At 42.5% G+C, this 18,961-nt stretch overlaps 1 pseudogene; it reads right to left on the minus strand.

The window, feature by feature from the left end:
* Window positions 1-6,922: 6,922 nt before the first annotated feature.
* On the minus strand, window positions 6,923-10,321 carry LOC124040881 (annotated as a pseudogene).
* Between the last annotated feature and the right edge of the window lie 8,640 nt (window positions 10,322-18,961).

Raw genomic sequence — 18,961 nt, forward strand, 5'->3', positions numbered from 1 at the left:
CTGCACTACCTGAGCCACTTGTGTGGGTTGTAGACTCCGTCTCATGCTACCACTAGAGTGAAAGCACCGCCAGCATTCAAAAGTGACCAAAACATCAGCCAGGAAGCATAGGAACTGAGAAGTGGTCTGTGGTCACCACCTGCAGAACCACTACTTAATTGGGGGTGTCTTGCTAATTGACTATAATTTCCACCTGTTGTCTATTCCATTTGCACAACAGCATGTGAAATTTATTGTCAATCAGTGTTGCTTCCTAAGTGGACAAAATTGTGATTGACTTGGAGTTACATTGTTAAGTGTTCCCTTTATTTTTTTGAGCAGTGTATATTTTATATTTGAGATTCTTTAAAGTAGCTACCCTTTGCCTTAATGACCGCTTTGCACACTCTCTCAACCAGCCTCACGAGGTAGTCACCTGGAATGTATTTCAATTAGCAGGTGGGCCCTAACTTAATTTGTGGAATTTATTTTCTTAATGCGTTTGAGCCAATCAGTTGTGGTGTGCCAAGGTAGGGGTGGTATACAGAACAGCCTTATTTGGTAAAAGGCCAAGTCCATATTATGGCAAGAACAACTCAAATAAGCAAAGAGAAACTACTGTCCATCATTACTTTAAGACATGAAGGTCAGTCAGTACGGAAAATGACAAGACTTTGAAAGTACAGTCGCAAAAACCAAGCGCTATGACAAAACTGGCTCTCATGGGAACGGCCACGGGGAAGGAAAACCCAGAGTTACCTCTGCTACAGAGGATACGTTCATTAGAGTTAATTGCACCTCAGATTGCAGCCCAAATAAATGCTTCAGAGTTCAAGTAACAGACACATCGCAACATCAACTGTTCGGAGGAGACTGCAGGTATCAGGCCTTCATAGTCGAATTGCTGCAAACTACTACTAAAGGACACCAATAAGAGGTGACTTGCTTGGGTCAAGAAACACGAGCAATGGACATTACACTAGTGGAAATCTGTCCTTTCGTCTGAGTCCAAATTTAGGCTCAGACCAAATTTGAGATTTTTGGTTCCAAACTCTGTGTCTTTGTGAGACGCAGAGTAGGTGAACGGATAATCTCCGCATGTGTGGTTTCGATGGTGAAGCATGGAGGAGGAGGTGTGATGGTGTTGGGGTGATTTGCTGGTGACACTGATTTATTTAGAATTCAAGGCACACTTAACCAGCATGGCTACCACAGCAATCTGCAGCAATACGCCATCCCATCTGGTTTGCGGCTAGTGGGACTATCATTTTTTTCAACAGAAAAATGACCCAACACACACCCAGGCTGTGTAAGGGCTATTTGACCAAGAAGGAGAATGATTGCGTCCGAGTGCTGCATCAGATGACCTGGCCTCCACAATCACCCGACCTCAACCCAATTGAAATTGTTTGGGATGAGTTGGACAAGTGCTCAGCATATGTGGGAACTCCTTCAAGACTGTTGGAAAATCATTCCAGGTGAAGCTGGTTGAGAGAATGACAAGAGTTTGAAAAGCTGTCATCGAGGCAAAGGGTGGCTACTTTGAAGAATCTTAAATATATGAACACCTTTTTTGGATACTACATGATTCCATATGTGTTATTTCATAGTTTTGATGTCTTCACTATTATTTTACATTGTAGAAATAGTGAAAATAAAGAAAAACCCTTGAATAAGTAGGTGTATCCAAACTTTTGACTGGTACTGTATGTAAAAGACAATAAATAAAAATACATTTAAAAAGTAGCTGCAACGTGAACCACAGGATGCTTCTTTACTTCCCCTCTTGGCCTCTTTCTGTTTCACTTTTGATGTGTTGAGTTGTAAAGGTTTTTGGGGTATACTGAAAGGATTCCAGTCTAAATAACTTGCACTCAACTAGACTGGCCTACCAACAGGAACCTTGGCACATCTCATTGCTTTGTTACATAAGCTTGACTTGACATGTGTGATGACATCCAGGAACATTTGTTCCTCCTTGTGAGAGTCAGAGATGGACAGTGTCATTCCCATTGGGCCTAATCACTAATTACTGTTGTCCAGTGTTGCCTTTCACTGATTATTAGATAGCCATACATTCTTTGTTAGGGTGTATTAGCTGGAAGTCATAAGTTGGACCAAAGAGTGTGATGATGACTTCATTCTATTTGTCTTTGCCATTCATCGTTAAAGGCACAGATCCAGGATTTCTAAATTACAGCCAGAGACTGGAGAGGCTGTAATTTAGAGGTTTCTAACCTCTCTTTTACAGCATTCACAGAAGAGAAGGTTTTGTGGTGGGTATAGGAAACACGTCAATGCTTACGCTTTGACTGCCTTGACCATGAAGAGAAGAAAAACTGCAATTGATTAGTTGTACAGAATACTCAGTGTACTGGGCCACCGTTTGGTTATGTCATGATTATGGGACTGTTAAGTGTTGGTTTGAGTCATCATCCTGCCTGGATTTGTCTGGCGGTGAGTTGATATTATGTAAACTCATTAAACCCTAGGGTATAGGGAAGAGGCTAATAATGTCAGTCAAGTTCTCTGCCTCACAGGGTTGGGGTCAGTTCCATTTCAATTTTGGAAATAAATATCAAATTCCAATTTGTTTTATTTTTGAATTGATTGAAATTAAATTGACCAAAACCTCACGAGTCAGCTCTTAGCTAATGAATATGCTGTTAGGATCAGTAGACGTGAACTTGGAATAGACCTTGGAGGCTGTCCAAGGAGTATGGAATTCTGCAAAGCTTAGATGTGGACCTCTTCCACAAAGCAGGCATCCCTCCTCAAGTTTTCACAGACAAAGCTCCATTGTACTCCACAAACACGAGATGGACGTATTTCACTTCTGTGTGCGTCAATGCCCTAATCCCCCCCCCCCCGGTCCAAGTCAGAACTTGTATATTTAATACTGTCAGTCATGCTTGGGTGTATGCATCTCTCACTCACACACACACACTCTCACACACCCATCTATTTACTGGAATATATTCTCGCTTTCATGCTGATGCCTGACATGTTGAGCAGAAGGGAAGGTATTGTACTGACACACACACACACACACACACACACACACACACACACACACACACACACACACACACACACACACACACACACACACACACACACACACACACACACACACACACACACACACACACACACACACACACACACACACACAGTACATCAGATTTGGCAGTCCCTCATCTTATGTGTCTACCAGTCTCCTCAGCAGTTGGATTCTGACCCACATATCTGTTTATAGACACCTGCTGTATGAAAATAGACTTGATGTCAGTTATGGATGTATATAGAGGTTTTATGAGGGTTTGATGTTTGTGGGCACTGAGTGTAATGTAGGAGCTGGATTAGATGGTACTATGTGATTTACCAACACAATAAACTACTAAATGAAAGAAATGTACACATTTGATCCATCCATTCAAATCTAGATCGCCTCAGAAGTGGGTCAGCCAGAAACACAGCAGGGCAGGTATCCCTTGCCTAAGTATGGAGTCGGACAAGCTATTGGAAACCATATTCTAAAATAACTGGATAGGGGATAGATTAAACTAGGGAAATCCATGCCAATAGACCTAAGTTAGAACTACTGTACAACGGGGTACCAAACACTAAACCACTTTGATCAAATCACATTGAATTTGTCACATGCGTCAAATACAACAGGTGTAGGTAGGCCTTACAGTAAAATGCTTACTTACAAGCCCTTAACCAGTGATGCAGTTATAAGAAAAAAATAAGTGTTAAAGTATTCACTAAATAAACAGAAGAAAACAATAAATAAATGAAAAAATAAGAAAATAGACAAATAAAAAATAATTAAAGAACAACAATAAAATAACAATAACGAGGCTACAGGGGCAGGGGCACCGGTTCATTGAGGTAATGTGTACATGTAGGTAAAGTGACTATGCATAGATAATAAACAGAGTAGCAGCAGCGTAAAAATCGGGTGCGGGGGACAATGCAAATAGTCAGTGTAGCCATTTGGTTAGATGTTCAGGAATCTTATGGCCTGAGGATAGAAGCATTTTGGACCTAGACTTGATGCTCTGGTACCGCTTGCCATGCAGTGGCAGAGAGAACAGTCTATGACTTGGGTGGCTGTAGTCTTTGGCAATTTTTATCTTACATCGCCTGGTATAGAGGTACTGGATGCCCTCTGTAGTGCATTGCGGTCAGCGGCTGAGCACTTGCCATACCAGGCGGTGATGCAACCAGTTCTCGGAGGAGCAGTTGTATAACTTTTTGAGGATCTGAGGGCCCATGCCAAATCTTTCTCCTGTCTCCTGAGGGGGAATAGGCTTTGTCGTGCCCTCTTCACAACTGTGTGTGTTTGGACCATGACAGTTTGTTGGTGATGTGGACACCAATGAACTTGAAGCTCTCAACCTGGTCCACCACAGCCCCTTCAATGAGAATGGTGATGTGCTCGGCCCTCCTTTTCATGTAGTCCATGATCATCTCCTTTGTCTTGATCACATTGTGGTAGAGGTTGTTATCCTGGCACCACACTGCCAGGTCTCTGACCTCTTCCCTATAGGCTGTTTCATTGTTTCATCATTGTCAGTGAGCAGGCCACTGTTGTGTCATCAGCAAGTTTAATGATTGTGTTGGTGTCGTGCTTGGCCATGCAGTCATGGGTGAACAGGAGGGGACTGAGCATGAACCCCTGAGGGACCCCTGTTTTGAGGATCAGCATGGCAGATGTGTTGTTACCGACCCTTGCCACCTGGGGGGCGGCCCGTTAGGAAGTCTATGATCCACTTGCAGAGAGAGGTGTTTAATCACAGGGTCCTTAGCTTAGTGATGAGCTTTGAGGGAACTATGGTGTTGAATACTGAGTTGTAGTCAATGAATAGCATTCTCATGTAGGTGTTCCTTTTGTCCAGGTGGGAAAGGGCAGTGTGGAGTGCTATCGAGATCGTATCATCTCTGGATTTGTTGGGGCTGTATGCAAATTGGAGTGGGTCTAGGGTTCCTGGGATAATGGTGTTGATGTGACCCGCATTTCAAAGTACTTCATGACAACAGACGTGAGTGCTACAGGTCGGTAGTCATTTAGGCAGGTTGCCTTGGTGTTCTTGGGCACAGGGACTATGGTGGTCTGCTTGAAACGTGTTGGTATTACAGACTCAAGTCAGGGAGAGGTTGAAGATGTCAGTGAAGACACTTGCCAGTTGGTCAGCGCATGCTCGGAGTACATGTCCTGGTAATCTGTCTGGTCCTGCGGCCTTGTGAATGTTGACCTATTTAAAGGTTTTACTCACATCGGCTACGGAGAGCATGATCACACAGTCGTCTGGAACAGTTGATACTCTCATGCATGTTTCAGTGTTACTTGCCACGAAGCAAGTATAGAAGTAATTTAGCTCGTCTGGTAGGCTTGTGTCACTGGGAAGCTCACGGCTGTGCTTCCCTTTGTAATCCATAATAGTTTGCAATCCCTGCCACATCCGACAAGTGTCAGAGCCGGTGTGGTAGGATTCAATCTTATACCTTTATTGATGCTTTGCCTGTTTGATGGTTCATTGGAGGACATAGCGGGATTTCTTATAAGCGTCTGGGTTAGAGTCCCGCTTCTTGAAAGTGGAAACTCTACCCTTTAGCTCAGTCCGGATGTTGCCTGTAATCCATGGCTTCTGGTTGGGGTACATACGGTCACTGTGGGACGACGTCATCGATGCACTTATTGATGAAGCCAGTGACCAATGCGGTGAACTCCACAGTGCCATCGGAAGAATCCCTGAACATATTCCTGTCTGTGCTTGCAAAACAGTCCTGTAGCTTAGCATCTGTGTCATCTGACCACTTCCGTTTTGAGCGAGTCACTGGTAATTCCTGCTTTAGTTTTTGCTTGTTAGCAGGAATCAGGAGGATAGAGTTATGGTCAGATTTGCCAAATGGAGGGTGAAGGAGAGCTTTGTACACGTCTCTGTGTGTGGAGTAAAGGCGGTATAGATTTTTTTCTGGTTGTACATGTAACATGCTGGTAGAAATGAGGAAACATGGATTTAAGATTCCTGTATTAAAGTCCCCGGCCACTAGGAGCACCGCCTCTGGATGAACATTTCCATGTTTGCTTATGGCCTTTTACAGCTTGTTGAGTGCGGTCTTAGTGCCAGCATCGGTTTGTGGTGGTAAATAGACAGCTAAAATATAGATGAAAACTCTCTTGGTAAATAGTGTGTTCTACAGCTTATCATGAGATACTAAACCTCAGGCTAGCAAACCTCGAAACTTCATTAATATTTGATTTTGTGCACCAGCTGTGATTGACAAATAGACACAGACCGCCACCCCTTGTCCTACCGGAGGCAGATGTTCTATCTTGCCGATGCAGCATAAACCCATTCAGCTGAATGTCATCCATGTCGTCGTTCAGCCACGACTCAGTGAAACATAAGATATTACAGTTTTTAATGTCCCGTTGGTAGGATAGTCTTGATCGGAGCTCATCACGTTTATTATCCAGTGATTGCATGTTGGCTAATAGACCTGATGGTAGAGGTGGGTTACCCACTCGCTGTCGGATTCTTAAAATGCACCCCAACCTATGACCCTTATATCTCCATCTCTTCTTAATGCGAATGACGGGGATTTGGGCCTTGTCCAGTGTCTGAAGTAAATCTTTTGCGTCCGACTCGTTAAAGTAAATCTCCGTCCAGTACGAGGCGGGAAATCGCTGTTCTGATATCCTGAAGTTATTTTTGGTCATAAAAGATGGTGGCAGAAAAATTATGTACAAAATAAGTTACAAATAATGCAGAAAAAACATGCACAATTGGTTAAAAGCCCGTAAAACGGCAGCCATCTCCTCCGGCGCCACAATAGGATTATGTGATATCTACTCATTCACGACAGAGCATCAGGTTCCATAAATACATATTTTATTAATTACATACATAAAACAAAATAAATGCTCAAATATAATTTTCCATTATGGCCTATCACATCTTAATAAAACGTAAAAATGTTATAGATAAATATTACTATTTATTACTAAATATTACTACTGTCTTTTCAAAGTTTTCATGTTGAATGTACTTTTTTTTGAATAGATACACAAAAACATAGGCATGCATTCAAAACTCTAGTGCATCTCATTCCTTGTTTGAATAAACACAACATAAGTTGTCAATGAAGTGAAATATTTCAACATAGCATTACGCTCCATATCGAAGCAACAAGTAACGCTCCAATATTACGAAGCAATTCATTTAAAAAATCCTCTGAATAAATGTCTCCAACATAACGGTGCACATCTGGAGTTATCCTAATTCTCATCTCCCACACTTTTATTCCCTCAACCTTCCCTTCAGTCTCTGGACTTGTGGATATCATTGGAGAGTCTGTAGAACATACAGGGCCTCTCATTGCAATGGGAACAGTTGAAGTCACATGGACAGGACTCTGACTATGACATCCTTGCTGAAGGTGTCTCCGTCCTCAAAGCAGACCGTCATAGTCTGGGTCTGCTGAGAGGTGCAGCAGCGCCCGTCCAGACAGGAATCACAGTACCTGGGACGGAACTTATTCACACTGCTGCAATCTGCGTAGGTCTGTTTCAATGGAGGGCTGGCCTTTTCAATACGACTGCACCCCTTACCCTTCTGTTGGTGAGAGGAGAAGAAGAACAATGTGTGATCCGAATGTTGATGGACTAGACATACATGTCCTTATGATTCAGTGTCACCCAGGTGATGGCATGGCATGGCATTGTCGGTTTGATTTGATGTATACCTTGAGGCTGGAGTAGGCTGACTGGGAGCAAGGCGGAACTCACAGAGACGAGTCTCCTTCACCAGCTTGCACTGGCTGTTGTTGTTGGTGAGCCGGGAGGATACTCCTGTGCCATGGGACTTGGCACAGGGGGACCAGGCTGTGGTCTGAGTCACACACCTCTTGTTCCCCTTGGACATCAGGCGACTCTCAGGCTTACTTCTGAAAGCTGTGGGGAAAAGATGGCCAGACAATTATTCAATGTGCAATGGAGGCCAGGTCCCACAAAACTTCAAGCAAATTGGACATGAGTTTAAATCACAGGAGGTTGGTGGCACCTTAATTGGGGAGGACAGGCTCGTGGTATTGGCTGGAACAGAATAAGTTGAATGGAAACAAATACATCACACACATGGTTTGATGCCATTCCATTCACTCTGTTCCAGCCATTACTATGAACCGTCCTCCCCTCAGCATCCTCTACTGGTTTAAATCTAATGTGAGATGATAACAGGGGCGAAGGCATGGGTGGGCACAAGCCTGCCCACTGGGGAGCCAGGCCCACCCAATCAGATTGAGAAAAAGCAAAACAATGATACATTATTATTACAAAAATACTACTTGGCCCATCCAAATTTATGCAGGCCCACCCCCAACAAATTTCTGGCTACACCCCTGGATGACACATCGATTGTTGATAAATGGAATTTGCATTTAACTCCGTCTGGATGTTAACTGAGGCTGGACATTAATTGGAGCTCAATAAATCCACTAACCTAATCACTGGAATAAACAGAGTTCAATTGACTCACCAGGTAAAGACTTGAGTCCTCCTCTGTCGACAGACACCAGCTCGTTCTTGTTTGTGAGGTCATCTTCGGAATGTTTATCCTGGCGGCCATCTTTTCTGACCTTGTCTGCTGAGGCTGAGCCCAACACGTTCCCCTCCTCAGGGCAGACTAGCTCCTCACAGTAGCGACCAGGTACTTTGACCAGCTTGGGTTTGGCACAGCCCAGTTTGGTCAGGGAGAGCTGCTGGGGGCACAGGGGCATACACCCCACGGCACCATCCATGCACGTACACTGGTGCTTGCAGTTGGAAAGGAAGCTCTCTCCATTCTGGTAGATCTTGCTGTTGTACTCGCAGGGTCTTCCATCTGTTTTGGCTGTTTGGAGAATCAGATGGGGAGACTGTTACTATGTGAGTCAAGAGCAGGGTTACAAAGGCAGCGTATATTACTGGAAACTTTCGAACATTACCAGGAAAATAACCAGAATTGTGTTAACTTTCAAATATTTGGGGGAATTGTATCAGATGAGATCTAGTGGCCTTTTTTGGGGTCCTTCAGATTATCACAGGTGTCTGTAATTATCTCTGGCCCTCTGTGTAGTCTTTTACATGTATAATATATCAAATTAAAAAATAATATTTTAAAATATAAATAAAAATGACAAAGCTTTAAAAATTATCCTCAATATAAACCATCAACTTAGTGAATACCATTGGTGTTTAATGAGGGTTTTTACACATTTGTATTTATTTTAATGTCTTTGTTTTGGCGCTAAATTTGTGGCAGTTGTGAAAATAGTCAATAGTTGAAAAGTTAAGTAAAAAATAATGCCATTGTTGAATATATGCTTTTTTCATCAATTAGGCTATTTTCTCTTGAACCATATGGTCTATCCACAAGAAACATCGACAATATGGACACAGATATAAAAATGAATGCTATATATGAATATATATTTTATAAGTTATTCGAGTATATTACCTTTTAATTACCGAATTACTGAAGATTCTGCTAATTTTGGTAAATTACCGGTAGCTTTGCAACCCTAGTCAAGTGTAATATTCTAATGATAGAGAATGCTCCGTAAATAAACCAGAAGCATAATTCCTTATTTAAAACAATAAACACGGTTTTTTTAAACTACATCTCTACATCAAAACCCATAGGAGCTAGATTTGTAGAAGTAATGGACTATCAATGACCGCAGCAGGGTATCAGAATTATGGTTTCCTATACAACTGTATCATACCACGACAGATGCCTTTAGCTGTGCCAGAAGCAGCCCCAAGATTGCACTCCAGTCCCTTGATGTCGTCGCATGGCTCTGTCTTGCTGCAGTCTTCATTGAGCTGCCGAGCGCAGACTTTGCAGCATCCACAGCCGTCTGACACAAAGCTGATTCCTGGTTCGCACCTGGGTAGGCCTACCTCACGAGGACACGAACATTCGGAGGGACAAGATGCTGATGCCTAAAATACCAGAAACATGTTATAAGAGAAATGTTGACTTAATTTGTGATTTCTCCTAAAAAAAATATATTCGACTGTAGGATGGAGTGGGGATCTTAATCGCCATCAAGCACCACCCACCCTGGGCATTGGCAATCAATCACGCATATTCTTGTAGGCTATGAATGATCATGAATTAGGCTATATGTTTTCTTACCGAATTTAATCTCCCATAGAGGAAAACAACAAAGGAAAGCGCCAAAATCTTCATGTCTACTGACATAGTATTGGTACAATTTTAGCAAAGATAGAGGCTAATTTAGATGGATCAATCCACGCGTTTGCACACGGAATACGCAATGTAAACTACCTACAGACTTACTGGGTTCTCTGGTGTCCCCCTCTCCTCTTTTATATCCGAAAAAGATCTGACGTGTGCGTTAGCTGACGGGTGAACTGTTCCAAAGCTATGCGAGAAATGTCTCCCAATGCTTCCTCCATTCAAGCCAAATACCACCCTGTCTACTTTAATTCTTACAGGGTTTCCATGACCATGTTACAGGCTATTTCATGTCGGAAACTAGGCTATTTATTTTAAGATATTTATGTGTTGTCTTTCCTGTCCTAAAGTGGGCCCCAAATTGTAATTGTCACATGCCTTGTAAACAACATGGTGTAGACTAACAGTGAAATGCTTGGACACTTTCCAACAAATGCAGAAAGAAAGATTATAGAAAGATAATGACAAGGAATAAATGCACAATTGGTATCAAAATACCTGTATAAAGATACCTGTGATCCCTGGGGAACTGGTACTTTTTATCTGTTCATATTCGTGATGAAAACAGCTCATCAGATGATACTATGAGAATATGAGATGCCCTGGGAGGGGCTAAATGTGATGGATCAGCACTCTTAACCATTTCCTTAGAGAGCTAGGATGAAAGTAAGCCTAAATATTACAAGATGAGCGACATATTTCTATGGCTAACTGAATGGAAGAAATCGGTCTCCCTAGGGTTAGGTCAGCCCAGGTGTTTAGAATATTGCCCTCAAGCTGTGGTCACTGTTTGTTTTCAAATTAATTATCTTATTATTGCTGTCTTGGTCTGGTGTTGCTCCAGTCCTTCCTGTCATAATTAGCAACCGAGATAGCATACTATGTCCCGTAGTGCGGTTAATGTAAGTGACCTAATTTATGTTTCCCCTGAATGCCTCTGTTAATCCGGCAAGCTATTCATGTCTCGATCGGTTTAGTGAATGTAAGATATCTGAATAATAAGTTGTTCAGTGATCTTATTATTTCCAATGACATTGATATTTTCATGCTTTACTGAAGCCTGAGTTAAACCCGAGGATTTTAGTTGTCTTAATGAAACTACTCCTCCAGCCTTTACTTATCTACAGCAATTCAGGCCGTCTGGATAAGGTGGTGGGGTAGCCTTCATTCATAGAGACAAGTGTATTCATAGAGACAAGTATTCAGGCCCCTAGACTTTTTTTTTAAGTTAAAAAAAAAATTAAGTTACAGCCTTATTCTAAAATGGATTAAATCGTTTTTTCCCCTCACCAATCTACACACACCCATATTAACTTTTTTTTTTGTGCAAATAGAAAAACAAAAAAAAGTGTATTCAGACCCTTTACTCAGTACTTTGTTGAAACCCTTTTGGCAGCGATTACAGCTTCGACTCTTCTTGGGCATGAAGCTACAAGCTTGGCACACCTGTATTTGTGGAGTTTCTCCCATTCTTCTCTGTAGATCCTCTCAAGCTCTGTCAGGTTGGATGGGGAGCGTCGCTGCACAGCTATTTTCAGGTCTCTTCAGAGATGTTCGATCAGGTTCAAGTCCGGGCTCTGGCTGGGCCACTCAAGGACATTCAGAGACTTGTCCCAAAACCACTCATGTATTGTCTTGGCTGTGTGCTTCTGGTCGTTGCCCCAGTCTGAGGTCCTGGGCGCTCTAGAACAGGTTTTCATCAAGGCTCTCTCTGTACTTTGCTTCGTTCATCATTGCCTCGATCCTGACTAGTCTCCCAGTCCCTGCCGCTGAAAAACATCCCCACAGCATGATGCTGCCACCACCATGCTTCACCGTAGGGATGGTGCCAGGTCTCCTCCAGATGCGTTGCTTGGCATTCAGGCCAAAGAGTTCAATCTTGGTTTCATCAAACCAGATAATCTTGTTTCTTATGCTCTGAGAGTCATTGGGTGCCTTTTGGCAAACTCCAAGTGGGCTGTCATTGTGCCTTTTACTGAGGAGTGGCTTCCATCTGGCCACTCTACCATAAAGGCCTGATTGGTGGGGTGCTGCAGAAATGGTGGTCCTTCTGGAAGGTTCTCCCTTGTCCGCAGAGGAACTGTAGAGCTCTGTCAGAGTGACCCTCGAGTTCTTCGTAACCTCCCTGACCAAGGCCCTTCTCCCCTGATTGTACAGTTTGGCCGGGCGGCCAGCTCTAGGAAGAGTCTTGGTGGTTCCAAACTTCTACCATTAAAGAACGATGGAGGCCACTGTGTTCTTTGGGACCTTCGATACCGCAAACATTTTTTGTTACCCTTCCCCAGATCTGTGCCTCGACAGAATCCTGTCTCAGAGCTCTTTCGAACAATTCCTTGGACCTCATGAGTTGTTTTTTGCTCTGACATGCCTTGTCAACTCTGGGACCTTATATAGACAGGTGTGTGCCTTTCCAAATCAAGTCCAATCAATTGAATTTACCACAGGTGGAGTCCAATCAAGTCGTTGAAACATCTCAAGGATGATCAATGGAGACAGGATGTACCTGAGCTCAATTTAGAGTCTCATAGTAAAGGGTCTGAATACTTATGTAAATAAGGTATCTTTTTTATTTTTTATGCATTTGTAAACATTTCTAAAAACTGTTTACGCTTTATGATTATGGGGTATGGTGTGTAGTTTCAGGAGGGAAAAAAATATTTTATCAATTTTTTTTAGACCAGAGGAAAGGGCCTCCTACTGGCCCTCCAACACCACTTCCAGCAGCATCTGGTCTCCCATCCAGGGACCGACCAGTACCAACCCTGCTTAGTTTCAGAAGCAGGCCAGCACTGGGATGCAGGGGAGTATGCTGCTGGCTTCTGAAGGCACGATCTCTAAACTTAAAAAAAAGTTGTTTTCAAGCAATTGGTGGCTTATTTGAATATAAACAATTTATTTGAAAAATTCCAGTCAGGCTTCTGCAAACTTCACAGTACGGAAACTGCTTTATTGAAAGACAGTAATGACCTCCAGTTGGCTGCTGATGCCAGTGAATGCTCTATTCTAGTTCTTTTGGATCTCATTTCCGCATGTGATACTATTGATCATAACATCCTCGTTGACCGACTGGAGAGGTGGTTGGGAATCTCCGGGCAAGATTCCCAACCACCTCTCCAGTCAGTCAACGAGGATGTTATGATCAATAGTATTGACTAATTCAGGTCATATTCATGTGGCTGGTGTTTCTCAGTGAGCATGGGTGGTTCAGTATTGTCCCTAGCACCTATTCACTATGGTGTCCCTCAGGGGTAAATTCTGGGCCCCTTCCTTTTTTCCCTGTAAATGCTTCCCCTTGGTGTCATCATCCGCAAGCATAACATTCAGTTTCACTGCTATGCGGATGACACACAGCTTTATTTACCGATCAGACTCAGCGACCAAGCTAGCGTAGCTAGCCTTCACAAGTTTTTGAGCTCAATTATAAGAAATCCGTTTTCATAGTTCAATCTTGGTTTCATCAAACCAGAGAATCTTGTTTCTTATGCTCTGAGAGTCATTGGGTGCCTTTTGGCAAACTCCAAGTGGGCTGTCATGTGCCTTTTACTGAGGAGTGGCTTCCATCTGGCCACTCTACCATAAAGGCCTGATTGGTGGGGTGCTGCAGAAATGGTGGTCCTTCTGGAAGGTTCTCCCTTGTCCGCAGAGGAACTGTAGAGCTCTGTTAGAGTCACCCTCGAGTTCTTCGTAACCTCCCTGACCAAGGCCCTTCTCCCCTAATTGTACAGTTTGGCCAGGGGGCCAGCTCTAGGAAGAGTCTTGGTGGTTCCAAACTTCTACCATTAAAGAACGATGGAGGCCACTGTGTTCTTTGGGACCTTCAATACCGCAGACATTTTTTGTTACCCTTCCCCAGATCTGTGCCTCGACAGAATCCTGTCTCAGAGCTCTTTCGAACAATTCCTTGGACCTCATGAGTTGGGTTTTGCTCTGACATGCCTTGTCAACTCTGGGACCTTATATAGACAGGTGTGTGCCTTTCCAAATCAAGTCCAATCAATTGAATTTACCACAGGTGGAGTCCAATCAAGTCGTTGAAACATCTCAAGGATGATCAATGGAGACAGGATGTACCTGAGCTCAATTTAGAGTCTCATAGTAAAGGGTCTGAATACTTATGTAAATAAGGTATCGTTTTTAAATGTTTTATGCAATTGTAAAAATGTCTAAAAACTGTTTACGCTTTGTGATTATGGGGTATGGTGTGTAGATTCTGGAGGGAAAAAATATTTTATCCATGTTAAAATGTGGAAAAAAGGAATGGGTCTGAATACTTTCGGAATGTACTGTATGTAGCCCTGTGTCATGTGTCAAATTTTCCTAGTTTTAGATCCTTATCTTTAGCTTGAACAAGAAACAGCCCACTTTGTATATTTTAGTGTACTGGCCTCCTAAACCAAATAGTTTGTTCATTGCAGAATTCTCTGACCTGCTATCTTTTGCTACGCTAAATATGACAGGCTTATTATTCTTGGAGATCTTAACAATGTGTGTTATCCAAATAATGCACTTGTTGGGGAGTTTCTTAACCTGTTCGAGTCCTTTAACTTTATTCTACATGCCACAGGGCCTATACACAACAAAGGCTATACTATTGATCTCGTGCTGTCCTATGGTCTGAATACTGATAATTTGTAAACTATTGATGTGTGTGTCTATGACCATCTCAGTATAGTAAAAACAATATTTTGAGTCGATTGACACGTGTTTATGCTAGAGACTTACTTTGGTCCCTGCAGCCCAATCCACTGTTTCCGCTGATTTAAAGTTTGCACCTATTCCATAACATGGGGCTTGTGAGAGCTGCCTTTTTCTACACATGAGAGGATCCGGACAAGAAAATATTCACGAAATTGTCTGTAAAACCAGAACGGTGTGAGCCACAAATGAATATGTCACCAATATCGAAAGGGGAGACTCTCACAGTTGTTTGGCTCTATGACATCCACAAGCTTTATGGCAGTTGTCTGAACTCTCTATCTTGAACGTCCTCATTTCGAAGAGGTCTTCTCACAAAATTGACCGTTAGGAATGAACCATATGACACCAATATCGACACAGGAGACGCTCATGTGCGTAAATGTGTCGATTGTTCTGCTCTATGACGCCTACCAGCTTCAGGGGAGTCAATTGAAGGTAACCAACCCAGTACCGGGCTGTACATTATTATATATTTTTCAATATTCCTTTTACTTATATCTCAGATATAGGACAGACAGTTCAAAACCTTGTTCCTTATTATTTATTTTTGGACTTTCTGTTTTTCCATGTATGAATGTGTTATTCAATGCATTTCTATGGGCTAAAGCAGAAGGGGCCAAATTTAATGTTTCATCAAATACTTTGTATACCTATGGGGTCCTAAAGTTCAAAATCAAGTGGCTAAAGGATCCATTTTGCGACCATCTTAGCTTAGTAAATAGATATTGCGATCTAAGGGCTTAGAACTATTAAAATGCTTTCTCCTCCTCCTACAAATATCTGTCACCACTCGCCCACACATCCTTTTCTCCACAACTGCTAGAACATTCGTGAAGGCTTTTAGTATCCTCTACTGATGTTCTTGTTCTTTGTCATCACACCGATGAGTTGCTGAACAGTTTTCATGACATATGTCAGGCTACTTTAGACTCGGTGGCACCAGTTAAAACCAAGAATAAACTGTTTGCCAGAGTCTCACCTTGCTGTAACATGACAAAATGGGTAATTATATTTTCTTTAACCAGGTAAGTTGACTGAGAACACATTCACAGCAACGACCTGGGGAATTTTTACAGGGAAGAGGGGGATGAATGAGCCAATTGTAATCTGGGGATGATTAGGTGATTGTATGAGGGCCAGATTGTGAATTTAGCCAGGACACCGGGGGTTAACATCCCTACTCTTGCAATAAGTGACCACAGAGAGTCAGGACACACATTTAACGTCCCATCTGAAAGACAGCACCCTACACAGGGCACCCGAGTGGTGCAGTGGTCTAAGGCACTGCATCTCAGTGCTAGAGGCGTCACTACAGACACCCTGGTTCAGTTTACCCCAATCATTGGGATATTTTTTTAGACCAGAGGAAAGGGCCTCCTACTGGCCCTCCAACACCACTTCCAGCAGCATCTGGTCTCCCATCCAGGGACCGAGCAGTACCAACCCTGCTTAGTTTCAGAAGCAGGCCAGCACTGGGATGCAGGGGAGTATGCTGCTGGCTTCTGAAGGCACGATCTCTAAACTTTTAAAAAAAAAGTTGTTTTCAAGCAATTGGTGGCTTATTTGAACAAAAACAACGTATTTGAAAAATTCCAGTCAGGCTTCTGCAAACTTCACAGTACGGAAACTGCTTTATTGAAAGACAGTAATGACCTCCAGTTGGCTGCTGATGCCAGTGAATGCTCTATTCTAGTTCTTTTGGATCTCATTTCCACATGTGATACTATTGATCATAACATCCTCGTTGACCGACTGGAGAGGTGGTTGGGAATCTCCGGGCAAGATTCCCAACCACCTCTCCAGTCGGTCAACGAGGATGTTATGATCAATAGTATTGACTAGTTCAGGTCATATTCATGTGGCTGGTGTTTCTCAGTGAGCATGGGTGGTTCAGTATTGTCCCCAGCAACTATTCACTATGGTGTCCCTCAGGGGTAAATTCTGGGCCCCTTCCTTTTTTTCCCTGTAAATGCTTCCCCTTGGTGACATCATCCGCAAGCATAACATTCAGTTTCACTGCTATGCGGATGACACACAGCTTTATTTACCGATCAGACTCAGCGACCACGCTAGCGTAGCTAGCCTTCACAAGTTTTCGAGCTCAATTATATCCGTTTTTTATTATTTGGCCCCCACCTTGCTAGAACACAGATTGTGAATAACCTTGGACATTTGTCCACCAATGTAAAGGCTATGGCCAAAAATCTTGCCGATTTTGTTGACTTTGACCTAAACCTTGTAAAGAAGGTTGCCCAGTCCTATATATCTAAAGTCATGTATTTTATTTCAGTCACTGATCTAAAGAAAGTTGTGTTTTTATTTCCTCACACCTATATTACTGTAACTCTTTGTATATGTCTCAGTCATAAATCACTCCGTCGTCTACAGTTAGTTCAAAATGCTGCAGCTCGGCACCAGAAAATGCAACCATATCACACCTATTTAGCTTCTCTACACTGGCTACCAGTCACTTTAGAATATATTTCAAAATGTTATTAATCACGTTTATTAAGGCCTGGTTTAGCCTCATCTTATATCTCAGATATTTTATTTTAATTCTCCTTCTTACTGTCTTTTTTCTTTGTTAGTACTTAAAAAATATATATATTTTTAACTGAATTGAAAAGTTATTACAATTATTATTATTATCTCTAATCATATTTGAAATGCCTGTCAGTCACCCATCTGGGTGTGGGTGGATAAGTAAATGTATGTCTAACCCAAATGTCTTTCTTAACAAGAGGAGTACTTTGCCTAAGAGAGTTTGGAATGTTTGACCCCTCCTGGAATTTTTTGTTCAGCCAGAGTGAGTCCGGATTGAGAGAAGACTAAAGGAGATTACAGAATGTGCTTGAGGAATGCCTGAAGGAACATTCCATTCAGGATGAACCTGGCAGGTGCCTTTGGAAATATACCCTTATACCCACATCAAAGAACAACAGCAATTATGAGGTGGGAAAATACTTTCCACCCTTCATTCCTGTCCTTTACTTCAGGATGATTTGCGTGAGTAGGGAACTTAGCAAAACAGACTGGCATACCTTTTAATTTAGTCCTTGTCTAACTTGAGAGTGCATATGGGTCAGTCGAGTCAAATCCAGGCAAACAGCAGACCTAATATTTGAGGAGCATGCATCACAAAGCTCTGAACAATAAAATTGCTGAATTTGGGGTTTTGAGTAGAACTTTTTCCTACATAGCCCCACTTCCCACGCATTGTTGAATGATATTTATGGAACCATATTAGGTAATAAGTCAAAACTGAATTACTGTGGATTTTGAACAGTGGATTAGTGTTTTGATGTGACGTACAGATATAGGAAGTCACCAAATCAGTAAAGGAATGTGGGGTTTGTTACACGGACAGTGATGGAGTAAAGACATATTGACGTTTACCACTTGAGTCTGGTTGATTTAATTCAGTACTTCGCACAAGTTGTAAGTATAGGATTGAACAATGGCGACGAGGATAACGTTTGAAAATTATAGTTAAATCTGAAAAGTGAGTTTGTGTCGTCAAGATGAAAAACACTGTACCAAAGTTTGACTGCTACAGTGAGCCTGCTACCCTAGGTCCACGCTGGACCAAGTGGATGATGGCGTTTGAGCTGTTCACGGATGGTAAAAGGATTAATACCACCCGGTGACGTTGATGCGGTTACAAAACAACGGAGGAGAGCTTTGCATCTACATCATGCTGGGACAGATGTGCAGGACATTTTCTCCACACTCGCAGACACCGGAGAACCAACTGACAAGGTCAGGGCTGTGGCTGTGTTAAATGCATACTTCGTGCCACAGGTGAACACAGTGTTCGCGAGACAGACCTTTTATCAACTGACACAGAAAACTGCTGAGAAATTTAGCAATTTGTTACTCGTCTTAGACAAGCAGCTAAAGACTGTGTCTTTGCTGGAGATAAGGACAATCAGATTAGAGATGCTATACTGAGCAAGTGTAATACGGAATGTGTGCGCTGAAAACTATTGGAGGAGGGCGATGGGCTAACATTAGCGCGGTCATTAGAG

Source organism: Oncorhynchus gorbuscha, linkage group LG08 (genome assembly GCF_021184085.1).
Source record: "Oncorhynchus gorbuscha isolate QuinsamMale2020 ecotype Even-year linkage group LG08, OgorEven_v1.0, whole genome shotgun sequence".
Classification (NCBI taxonomy): domain Eukaryota; kingdom Metazoa; phylum Chordata; class Actinopteri; order Salmoniformes; family Salmonidae; genus Oncorhynchus; species Oncorhynchus gorbuscha.